Genomic DNA, 13,919 nt, shown 5'->3' on the forward strand with positions numbered 1-13,919 from the left:
AACAAATCTATTTGCATTTCCGAAGTAAATGCTATGCTCTAGGTTCCTGAATTCATGTTTATTTTGAGAAATCCATGGTTCTGTATCGTAGCTGAACATTTTCTATACAGTTCCACCTCAAACTGAATAGTTATGTACATACACCTAACACAAAACTTACAGCATATGATGAATTGCATTCAGCTCAAAAGAGTATTCATTTCAATTTTACTCAAATGTACTGAGTACTAACTTCAGGTAAACCTATTAAGTTTTTGTTATCATATGGTTCAGAGTTGATTGCAACCACTTTTATGTGTATGTTACTAAACTTCTAGCGGTTGGACTAAGTAATATCAGCTTTTGCAGTCAATAGAACTACTGCGTTTGCAAAGCAAAACAAATCTAATTGCATTTCAACAGTAAATGCTATGTTCCCGGTTCCTGAATTCATGTTTATTTTGGTTATTCCATAGTTCTGAGTTGTAGTTATAAATTTTCTAAACAGTTCCACCTCAATGTGAATACTTATGTATACACACCTAAGACAAAACGTACAATATAGTAAGTAAAGCACTCTGCTTGAAAGAGTGTACATTTCAATTTTACTCGGAAGTACTGAGTGCTTACTTCATGTAAGCCTATTAATTTAATTTTTATGCTTTAGAGTGGACTGCAACCAATTTCATGTGTGTGCTACTAATCTGATAGAAGTTACTCTAAGCAATATCTGCTTTTGCACATATTAGACCTTTAGGGTTTGCAAAGCAAAACAAATATATTTGGATTTCAACAGTAAATGCTATGTTCTAGGTTCCTGAATTCATATTTATCTTGAGAAAGTTATGGTTCTGAGTTGTATTTGAACATTTTCTATACAGTTCCACCTCAACCTGAATAGTTATGTACATACACCTAACACAAAACATACCGCATATGGTGTATTGCATTCAGCTCAAAAGAGTATTCATTTCAATTTCACTCAACTGTACTGAGTGATAACTTCATGTAAGCCTAATAACTTATGTTATTATATGGTTGAGAGTTGACTGCAACCACTTTTAAACTTATAGTAAAACTTATTGCATTCAGCTGAAAAGAGTATTCATTCAATTTCACTCAAGTGTACTGAGTGCTAACTTCATGTAATCGTATTAATTTTTGTTATAATATGGTTCAGAGCTGTCTGCAACCACTTTTATGTGTGTGTTACTAAACCTATAGAGGTTAGACTAAGTAATATCGGCTTTTCCACACAATAGCCCTTTAGCGTTTGCAATGCAAAACAAATCTAATTGCATTTCAACAGTAAATGCTATTCTCTAGGTTCCTGAATTCATGTTTATTTTGGGTATTCCATAGTTCTGAGTTGTAGTTATAAATCTTCTAAATAGTTCCACCTCAATGTGAATACTTATGTATACACACCTAAGACAGAACGTACAATATATTAAGTAAAGCACTCTGCTTAAAAGAGTGTACATTTCAATTTTACTCGAAAGTACTGAGAGCTTACTTCATGTAAGCCTATTGATTTAACTTTTATGCTTTAGAGTGGACTACAACCAATTTCATGTGTGTGTTACTAAACCTATAGAGGTTAGACTAAGTAATATCAGCCTTTGCAGACAATAGAACTTCTGCGTTTGCAAAGCAAAACAAATCTAACTGCATTTCAACAGTAAATGCTATGTTCCCGGTTTATGAATTCATGTTTATTTTGAGAAAGTTATGGTTATGAGTTGTATTTGAACATTTCCAATACAGTTACACCTCAACCTGAATAGTTATGTACATACACCTAACACAAAACTTACAGCATATGATGAATTGCATTCAGCTGTAAAGAGTATTCATTTCAATTTTACTCAAATGTACTGAGTGCTAACTTCATGTAAGCATATTAATTTTTGTCATAATATTTTTCAGAGTTGACTGCAACCACTTTTATGTGTGTTTTACTAAACTTGTAGGGGTTAGACTAAGTAATATCAGCTTTTGAAGACAATAGAACTTCTGCGTTTGCAAAACAAAACAAATCTATTTGGATTTCAACAGTAATTGCTATGTTCTAGGTTCCTGAATTCATGTTTATCTTGAGAAAGTTATGGTTCTGAGTTGTATTTGAATATTTTCTATACAGTTCCACCTCAACCTGAATAGTTATGTACATACACCTAACACAAAACTTACAGCATATGATGAATTGCATTCAGCTCAAAAGAGTATTCATTTCAATTTTACTCAAATGTACTGAGTACTAACTTCAGGTAAACCTATTAAGTTTTTGTTATCATATGGTTCAGAGTTGATTGCAACCACTTTTATGTGTATGTTACTAAACTTCTAGCGGTTGGACTAAGTAATATCAGCTTTTGCAGTCAATAGAACTACTGCGTTTGCAAAGCAAAACAAATCTAATTGCATTTCAACAGTAAATGCTATGTTCTAGGTTCCTGAATTCATATTTATCTTGAGAAAGTTATGGTTCTGAGTTGTATTTGAACATTTTCTATACAGTTCCACCTCAACCTGAATAGTTATGTACATACAACTAACACAAAACATACCGCATATGGTGTATTGCATTCAGCTCAAAAGAGTATTCATTTCAATTTCACTCAACTGTACTGAGTGATAACTTCATGTAAGCCTAATAATTTATGTTATTATATGGTTGAGAGTTGACTGCAACCACTTTTAAACTTATAGTAAAACTTATTGCATTCAGCTGAAAAGAGTATTCATTCAATTTCACTCAAGTGTACTGAGTGCTAACTTCATGTAATCGTATTAATTTTTGTTATAATATGGTTCAGAGCTGACTGCAACCACTTTTATGTGTGTGTTACTAAACCTATAGAGGTTAGACTAAGTAATATCGGCTTTTCCACACAATAGCCCTTTAGCGTTTGCAATGCAAAACAAATCTAATTGCATTTCAACAGTAAATGCTATTCTCTAGGTTCCTGAATTCATGTTTATTTTGGGTATTCCATAGTTCTGAGTTGTAGTTATAAATCTTCTAAATAGTTCCACCTCAATGTGAATACTTATGTATACACACCTAAGACAGAACGTACAATATATTAAGTAAAGCACTCTGCTTAAAAGAGTGTACATTTCAATTTTACTCGAAAGTACTGAGAGCTTACTTCATGTAAGCCTATTGATTTAACTTTTATGCTTTAGAGTGGACTACAACCAATTTCATGTGTGTGTTACTAAACCTATAGAGGTTAGACTAAGTAATATCAGCCTTTGCAGACAATAGAACTTCTGCGTTTGCAAAGCAAAACAAATCTAACTGCATTTCAACAGTAAATGCTATGTTCCCGGTTTATGAATTCATGTTTATTTTGAGAAAGTTATGTTTATGAGTTGTATTTGAACATTTCCAATACAGTTCCACCTCAACCTGAATAGTTATGTACATACACCTAACACAAAACTTACAGCATATGATGAATTGCATTCAGCTGTAAAGAGTATTCATTTCAATTTTACTCAAATGTACTGTGCTAACTTCATGTAAGCATATTAATTTTTGTCATAATATTTTTCAGAGTTGACTGCAACCACTTTTATGTGTGTTTTACTAAACTTGTAGGGGTTAGACTAAGTAAGATCAGCTTTTGCAGACAATAGAACTTCTGCGTTTGCAAAACAAAACAAATCTATTTGGATTTCAACAGTAATTGCTATGTTCTAGGTTCCTGAATTCATGTTTATCTTGAGAAAGTTATGGTTCTGAGTTGTATTTGAATATTTTCTATACAGTTCCACCTCAACCTGAATAGTTATGTACATACACCTAACAGAAAACTTACAGCATATGATGTATCACATGCAGCACAAAAGAGTATTCATTTCAATTTTACTGAAATGTACTGAGTGCTAACTTCAGGTAAGCCTATTAATTTCTGTTATCATATGGTTCAGAGTTGACTGCAGCCACTTTTATGTGTGTGTTACTAAACCTATAGAGGTTAGACTAAGTAATATCTTCTTTTGCACATAATAGGCGTTTAGCGTTTGCAAAGCAAAACAAATCTATTTGCATTTCAGAAGTAAATGCTATGCTCTAGGTTCCTGAATTCATGTTTATTTTGAGAAATCCATGGTTCTGCATTGTAGCGGAACATTTTCTATACAGTTCCACCTCAAACTGAATAGTTATGTACATACAGCCAACAGAAAACTTACAGCATATGATGTATGGCATTCAGCTCAAAAGAGTATTCATTTCAATTTTACTCAACTGTACTGAGTGCTAACTTCATGTAAGCGTATTAATTTTTGTCATAATATTTTTCAGAGTTGACTGCAACCACTTTTATGTGTGTTTTACTAAACTTGTAGGGGTTAGACTAAGTAATATCAGCTTTTGCAGACAATAGAACTTCTGCGTTTGCAAAGCAAAACAAATCTATTTGGATTTCAACAGTAATTGCTATGTTCCAGGTTCCTGAATTCATGTTTATTTTGAGAAAGTTATTGTTCTGAGTTGTATTTGAACATTTTCTATACAGTTCCACCTGAACCGGAATAGTTATGTACATACAGCTATTATAAACTTACAGCATATGGTGTATTGCATTCAGCTCAAAAGAGTATTCATTTCAATTTCACTCAACTGTACTGAGTGCTAACTTCATGTAAGCCTAATAATTTAAATTATTATATGGGTGAGAGTTGACTGCAACCACTTTTAAACTTATAGTTAGACTAAGTAATAACGGCTTTTCCACACAATAGATCTTCAGCGTTTGCAAAGGAGAACAAATGTAATTGCATTTCCACAGGTGCTATGTTCTAGGTTCCTGAATTCATGTTTATTTTGGGTATTCCATCGTTCCGAGATGTAGTTATAAATTTTCTAAACAGTTCCACCTCAATGTGAATACTTATGTATACACACCTAAGACAAAATGTACAATATAGTAAGTAATGCACTCTGCTTAAAAGAGTGTACATTTCAATTTTACTCGGAAGTACTGAGTGCTTACTTCATGTAAGCCTATTAATTTAACTCTTATGCTTTAGAGTGGACTACAACCAATTTCATGTGTGTGCTACTAAGCTGATAGAAGTTACTCTAAGCAATATCTTCTTTTGCACGTAATAGGCGTTTAGCGTTTGCAAAGCAAAACAAATCTATTTGCATTTCCGAAGTAAATGCTATGCTCTAGGTTCCTGAATTCATGTTTATTTTGAGAAATCCATGGTTCTGTATCGTAGCTGAACATTTTCTATACAGTTCCACCTCAAACTGAATAGTTATGTACATACACCTAACACAAAACTTACAGCATATGATGAATTGCATTCAGCTCAAAAGAGTATTCATTTCAATTTTACTCAAATGTACTGAGTACTAACTTCAGGTAAACCTATTAAGTTTTTGTTATCATATGGTTCAGAGTTGATTGCAACCACTTTTATGTGTATGTTACTAAACTTCTAGCGGTTGGACTAAGTAATATCAGCTTTTGCAGTCAATAGAACTACTGCGTTTGCAAAGCAAAACAAATCTAATTGCATTTCAACAGTAAATGCTATGTTCCCGGTTCCTGAATTCATGTTTATTTTGGTTATTCCATAGTTCTGAGTTGTAGTTATAAATTTTCTAAACAGTTCCACCTCAATGTGAATACTTATGTATACACACCTAAGACAAAACGTACAATATAGTAAGTAAAGCACTCTGCTTGAAAGAGTGTACATTTCAATTTTACTCGGAAGTACTGAGTGCTTACTTCATGTAAGCCTATTAATTTAATTTTTATGCTTTAGAGTGGACTGCAACCAATTTCATGTGTGTGCTACTAATCTGATAGAAGTTACTCTAAGCAATATCTGCTTTTGCACATATTAGACCTTTAGGGTTTGCAAAGCAAAACAAATATATTTGGATTTCAACAGTAAATGCTATGTTCTAGGTTCCTGAATTCATATTTATCTTGAGAAAGTTATGGTTCTGAGTTGTATTTGAACATTTTCTATACAGTTCCACCTCAACCTGAATAGTTATGTACATACACCTAACACAAAACATACCGCATATGGTGTATTGCATTCAGCTCAAAAGAGTATTCATTTCAATTTCACTCAACTGTACTGAGTGATAACTTCATGTAAGCCTAATAATTTATGTTATTATATGGTTGAGAGTTGACTGCAACCACTTTTAAACTTATAGTAAAACTTATTGCATTCAGCTGAAAAGAGTATTCATTCAATTTCACTCAAGTGTACTGAGTGCTAACTTCATGTAATCGTATTAATTTTTGTTATAATATGGTTCAGAGCTGTCTGCAACCACTTTTATGTGTGTGTTACTAAACCTATAGAGGTTAGACTAAGTAATATCGGCTTTTCCACACAATAGCCCTTTAGCGTTTGCAATGCAAAACAAATCTAATTGCATTTCAACAGTAAATGCTATTCTCTAGGTTCCTGAATTCATGTTTATTTTGGGTATTCCATAGTTCTGAGTTGTAGTTATAAATCTTCTAAATAGTTCCACCTCAATGTGAATACTTATGTATACACACCTAAGACAGAACGTACAATATATTAAGTAAAGCACTCTGCTTAAAAGAGTGTACATTTCAATTTTACTCGAAAGTACTGAGAGCTTACTTCATGTAAGCCTATTGATTTAACTTTTATGCTTTAGAGTGGACTACAACCAATTTCATGTGTGTGTTACTAAACCTATAGAGGTTAGACTAAGTAATATCAGCCTTTGCAGACAATAGAACTTCTGCGTTTGCAAAGCAAAACAAATCTAACTGCATTTCAACAGTAAATGCTATGTTCCCGGTTTATGAATTCATGTTTATTTTGAGAAAGTTATGGTTATGAGTTGTATTTGAACATTTCCAATACAGTTCCACCTCAACCTGAATAGTTATGTACATACACCTAACACAAAACTTACAGCATATGATGAATTGCATTCAGCTGTAAAGAGTATTCATTTCAATTTTACTCAAATGTACTGAGTGCTAACTTCATGTAAGCATATTAATTTTTGTCATAATATTTTTCAGAGTTGACTGCAACCACTTTTATGTGTGTTTTACTAAACTTGTAGGGGTTAGACTAAGTAATATCAGCTTTTGCAGACAATAGAACTTCTGCGTTTGCAAAACAAAACAAATCTATTTGGATTTCAACAGTAATTGCTATGTTCTAGGTTCCTGAATTCATGTTTATCTTGAGAAAGTTATGGTTCTGAGTTGTATTTGAATATTTTCTATACAGTTCCACCTCAACCTGAATAGTTATGTACATACACCTAACACAAAACTTACAGCATATGATGAATTGCATTCAGCTCAAAAGAGTATTCATTTCAATTTTACTCAAATGTACTGAGTACTAACTTCAGGTAAACCTATTAAGTTTTTGTTATCATATGGTTCAGAGTTGATTGCAACCACTTTTATGTGTATGTTACTAAACTTCTAGCGGTTGGACTAAGTAATATCAGCTTTTGCAGTCAATAGAACTACTGCGTTTGCAAAGCAAAACAAATCTAATTGCATTTCAACAGTAAATGCTATGTTCTAGGTTCCTGAATTCATATTTATCTTGAGAAAGTTATGGTTCTGAGTTGTATTTGAACATTTTCTATACAGTTCCACCTCAACCTGAATAGTTATGTACATACACCTAACACAAAACATACCGCATATGGTGTATTGCATTCAGCTCAAAAGAGTATTCATTTCAATTTCACTCAACTGTACTGAGTGATAACTTCATGTAAGCCTAATAATTTATGTTATTATATGGTTGAGAGTTGACTGCAACCACTTTTAAACTTATAGTAAAACTTATTGCATTCAGCTGAAAAGAGTATTCATTCAATTTCACTCAAGTGTACTGAGTGCTAACTTCATGTAATCGTATTAATTTTTGTTATAATATGGTTCAGAGCTGACTGCAACCACTTTTATGTGTGTGTTACTAATCCTATAGAGGTTAGACTAAGTAATATCGGCTTTTCCACACAATAGCCCTTTAGCGTTTGCAATGCAAAACAAATCTAATTGCATTTCAACAGTAAATGCTATTCTCTAGGTTCCTGAATTCATGTTTATTTTGGGTATTCCATAGTTCTGAGTTGTAGTTATAAATCTTCTAAATAGTTCCACCTCAATGTGAATACTTATGTATACACACCTAAGACAGAACGTACAATATATTAAGTAAAGCACTCTGCTTAAAAGAGTGTACATTTCAATTTTACTCGAAAGTACTGAGAGCTTACTTCATGTAAGCCTATTGATTTAACTTTTATGCTTTAGAGTGGACTACAACCAATTTCATGTGTGTGTTACTAAACCTATAGAGGTTAGACTAAGTAATATCAGCCTTTGCAGACAATAGAACTTCTGCGTTTGCAAAGCAAAACAAATCTAACTGCATTTCAACAGTAAATGCTATGTTCCCGGTTTTTGAATTCATGTTTATTTTGAGAAAGTTATGGTTATGAGTTGTATTTGAACATTTCCAATACAGTTCCACCTCAACCTGAATAGTTATGTACATACACCTAACACAAAACTTACAGCATATGATGAATTGCATTCAGCTGTAAAGAGTATTCATTTCAATTTTACTCAAATGTACTGTGCTAACTTCATGTAAGCATATTAATTTTTGTCATAATATTTTTCAGAGTTGACTGCAACCACTTTTATGTGTGTTTTACTAAACTTGTAGGGGTTAGACTAAGTAATATCAGCTTTTGCAGACAATAGAACTTCTGCGTTTGCAAAACAAAACAAATCTATTTGGATTTCAACAGTAATTGCTATGTTCTAGGTTCCTGAATTCATGTTTATCTTGAGAAAGTTATGGTTCTGAGTTGTATTTCAATATTTTCTATACAGTTCCACCTCAACCTGAATAGTTATGTACATACACCTAACAGAAAACTTACAGCATATGATGTATCACATGCAGCACAAAAGAGTATTCATTTCAATTTTACTGAAATGTACTGAGTGCTAACTTCAGGTAAGCCTATTAATTTCTGTTATCATATGGTTCAGAGTTGACTGCAGCCACTTTTATGTGTGTGTTACTAAACCTATAGAGGTTAGACTAAGTAATATCTTCTTTTGCACATAATAGGCGTTTAGCGTTTGCAAAGCAAAACAAATCTATTTGCATTTCAGAAGTAAATGCTATGCTCTAGGTTCCTGAATTCATGTTTATTTTGAGAAATCCATGGTTCCGCATTGTAGCTGAACATTTTCTATACAGTTCCACCTCAAACTGAATAGTTATGTACATACAGCCAACAGAAAACTTACAGCATATGATGTATGGCATTCAGCTCAAAAGAGTATTCATTTCAATTTTACTCAACTGTACTGAGTGCTAACTTCATGTAAGCGTATTAATTTTTGTCATAATATTTTTCAGAGTTGACTGCAACCACTTTTATGTGTGTTTTACTAAACTTGTAGGGGTTAGACTAAGTAATATCAGCTTTTGCAGACAATAGAACTTCTGCGTTTGCAAAGCAAAACAAATCTATTTGGATTTCAACAGTAATTGCTATGTTCCAGGTTCCTGAATTCATGTTTATTTTGAGAAAGTTATTGTTCTGAGTTGTATTTGAACATTTTCTATACAGTTCCACCTGAACCGGAATAGTTATGTACATACAGCTAACACAAAACTTACAGCATATGGTGTATTGCATTCAGCTCAAAAGAGTATTCATTTCAATTTCACTCAACTGTACTGAGTGCTAACTTCATGTAAGCCTAATAATTTAAATTATTATATGGGTGAGAGTTGACTGCAACCACTTTTAAACTTATAGTTAGACTAAGTAATAACGGCTTTTCCACACAATAGATCTTCAGCGTTTGCAAAGGAGAACAAATGTAATTGCATTTCCACAGGTGCTATGTTCTAGGTTCCTGAATTCATGTTTATTTTGGGTATTCCATCGTTCCGAGATGTAGTTATAAATTTTCTAAACAGTTCCACCTCAATGTGAATACTTATGTATACACACCTAAGACAAAATGTACAATATAGTAAGTAATGCACTCTGCTTAAAAGAGTGTACATTTCAATTTTACTCGGAAGTACTGAGTGCTTACTTCATGTAAGCCTATTAATTTAACTCTTATGCTTTAGAGTGGACTACAACCAATTTCATGTGTGTGCTACTAAGCTGATAGAAGTTACTCTAAGCAATATCTTCTTTTGCACGTAATAGGCGTTTAGCGTTTGCAAAGCAAAACAAATCTATTTGCATTTCCGAAGTAAATGCTATGCTCTAGGTTCCTGAATTCATGTTTATTTTGAGAAATCCATGGTTCTGTATCGTAGCTGAACATTTTCTATACAGTTCCACCTCAAACTGAATAGTTATGTACATACACCTAACACAAAACTTACAGCATATGATGAATTGCATTCAGCTCAAAAGAGTATTCATTTCAATTTTACTCAAATGTACTGAGTACTAACTTCAGGTAAACCTATTAAGTTTTTGTTATCATATGGTTCAGAGTTGATTGCAACCACTTTTATGTGTATGTTACTAAACTTCTAGCGGTTGGACTAAGTAATATCAGCTTTTGCAGTCAATAGAACTACTGCGTTTGCAAAGCAAAACAAATCTAATTGCATTTCAACAGTAAATGCTATGTTCCCGGTTCCTGAATTCATGTTTATTTTGGTTATTCCATAGTTCTGAGTTGTAGTTATAAATTTTCTAAACAGTTCCACCTCAATGTGAATACTTATGTATACACACCTAAGACAAAACGTACAATATAGTAAGTAAAGCACTCTGCTTGAAAGAGTGTACATTTCAATTTTACTCGGAAGTACTGAGTGCTTACTTCATGTAAGCCTATTAATTTAATTTTTATGCTTTAGAGTGGACTGCAACCAATTTCATGTGTGTGCTACTAATCTGATAGAAGTTACTCTAAGCAATATCTGCTTTTGCACATATTAGACCTTTAGGGTTTGCAAAGCAAAACAAATATATTTGGATTTCAACAGTAAATGCTATGTTCTAGGTTCCTGAATTCATATTTATCTTGAGAAAGTTATGGTTCTGAGTTGTATTTGAACATTTTCTATACAGTTCCACCTCAACCTGAATAGTTATGTACATACACCTAACACAAAACATACCGCATATGGTGTATTGCATTCAGCTCAAAAGAGTATTCATTTCAATTTCACTCAACTGTACTGAGTGATAACTTCATGTAAGCCTAATAATTTATGTTATTATATGGTTGAGAGTTGACTGCAAACACTTTTAAACTTATAGTAAAACTTATTGCATTCAGCTGAAAAGAGTATTCATTCAATTTCACTCAAGTGTACTGAGTGCTAACTTCATGTAATCGTATTAATTTTTGTTATAATATGGTTCAGAGCTGACTGCAACCACTTTTATGTGTGTGTTACTAAACCTATAGAGGTTAGACTAAGTAATATCGGCTTTTCCACACAATAGCCCTTTAGCGTTTGCAATGCAAAACAAATCTAATTGCATTTCAACAGTAAATGCTATTCTCTAGGTTCCTGAATTCATGTTTATTTTGGGTATTCCATAGTTCTGAGTTGTAGTTATAAATCTTCTAAATAGTTCCACCTCAATGTGAATACTTATGTATACACACCTAAGACAGAACGTACAATATATTAAGTAAAGCACTCTGCTTAAAAGAGTGTACATTTCAATTTTACTCGAAAGTACTGAGAGCTTACTTCATGTAAGCCTATTGATTTAACTTTTATGCTTTAGAGTGGACTACAACCAATTTCATGTGTGTGTTACTAAACCTATAGAGGTTAGACTAAGTAATATCAGCCTTTGCAGACAATAGAACTTCTGCGTTTGCAAAGCAAAACAAATCTAACTGCATTTCAACAGTAAATGCTATGTTCCCGGTTTATGAATTCATGTTTATTTTGAGAAAGTTATGGTTATGAGTTGTATTTGAACATTTCCAATACAGTTCCACCTCAACCTGAATAGTTATGTACATACACCTAACACAAAATTTACAGCATATGATGAATTGCATTCAGCTGTAAAGAGTATTCATTTCAATTTTACTCAAATGTACTGAGTGCTAACTTCATGTAAGCATATTAATTTTTGTCATAATATTTTTCAGAGTTGACTGCAACCACTTTTATGTGTGTTTTACTAAACTTGTAGGGGTTAGACTAAGTAATATCAGCTTTTGCAGACAATAGAACTTCTGCGTTTGCAAAACAAAACAAATCTATTTGGATTTCAACAGTAATTGCTATGTTCTAGGTTCCTGAATTCATGTTTATCTTGAGAAAGTTATGGTTCTGAGTTGTATTTGAATATTTTCTATACAGTTCCACCTCAACCTGAATAGTTATGTACATACACCTAACAGAAAACTTACAGCATATGATGTATCACATGCAGCACAAAAGAGTATTCATTTCAATTTTACTGAAATGTACTGAGTGCTAACTTCAGGTAAGCCTATTAATTTCTGTTATCATATGGTTCAGAGTTGACTGCAGCCACTTTTATGTGTGTGTTACTAAACCTATAGAGGTTAGACTAAGTAATATCTTCTTTTGCACATAATAGGCGTTTAGCGTTTGCAAAGCAAAACAAATCTATTTGCATTTCAGAAGTAAATGCTATGCTCTAGGTTCCTGAATTCATGTTTATTTTGAGAAATCCATGGTTCTGCATTGTAGCTGAACATTTTCTATACAGTTCCACCTCAAACTGAATAGTTATGTACATACAGCCAACAGAAAACTTACAGCATATGATGTATGGCATTCAGCTCAAAAGAGTATTCATTTCAATTTTACTCAACTGTACTGAGTGCTAACTTCATGTAAGCGTATTAATTTTTGTCATAATATTTTTCAAAGTTGACTGCAACCACTTTTATGTGTGTTTTACTAAACTTGTAGGGGTTAGACTAAGTAATATCAGCTTTTGCAGACAATAGAACTTCTGCGTTTGCAAAGCAAAACAAATCTATTTGGATTTCAACAGTAATTGCTATGTTCCAGGTTCCTGAATTCATGTTTATTTTGAGAAAGTTATTGTTCTGAGTTGTATTTGAACATTTTCTATACAGTTCCACCTGAACCGGAATAGTTATGTACATACAGCTAACACAAAACTTACAGCATATGGTGTATTGCATTCAGCTCAAAAGAGTATTCATTTCAATTTCACTCAACTGTACTGAGTGCTAACTTCATGTAAGCCTAATAATTTAAATTATTATATGGGTGAGAGTTGACTGCAACCACTTTTAAACTTATAGTTAGACTAAGTAATAACGGCTTTTCCACACAATAGATCTTCAGCGTTTGCAAAGGAGAACAAATGTAATTGCATTTCCACAGGTGCTATGTTCTAGGTTCCTGAATTCATGTTTATTTTGGGTATTCCATCGTTCCGAGATGTAGTTATAAATTTTCTAAACAGTTCCACCTCAATGTGAATACTTATGTATACACACCTAAGACAAAATGTACAATATAGTAAGTAATGCACTCTGCTTAAAAGAGTGTACATTTCAATTTTACTCGGAAGTACTGAGTGCTTACTTCATGTAAGCCTATTAATTTAACTCTTATGCTTTAGAGTGGACTACAACCAATTTCATGTGTGTGCTACTAAGCTGATAGAAGTTACTCTAAGCAATATCTTCTTTTGCACGTAATAGGCGTTTAGCGTTTGCAAAGCAAAACAAATCTATTTGCATTTCCGAAGTAAATGCTATGCTCTAGGTTCCTGAATTCATGTTTATTTTGAGAAATCCATGGTTCTGTATCGTAGCTGAACATTTTCTATACAGTTCCACCTCAAACTGAATAGTTATGTACATACACCTAACACAAAACTTACAGCATAT

This window comes from Hemitrygon akajei, chromosome 17, assembly GCF_048418815.1.
Source record: "Hemitrygon akajei chromosome 17, sHemAka1.3, whole genome shotgun sequence".
Taxonomy (NCBI): domain Eukaryota; kingdom Metazoa; phylum Chordata; class Chondrichthyes; order Myliobatiformes; family Dasyatidae; genus Hemitrygon; species Hemitrygon akajei.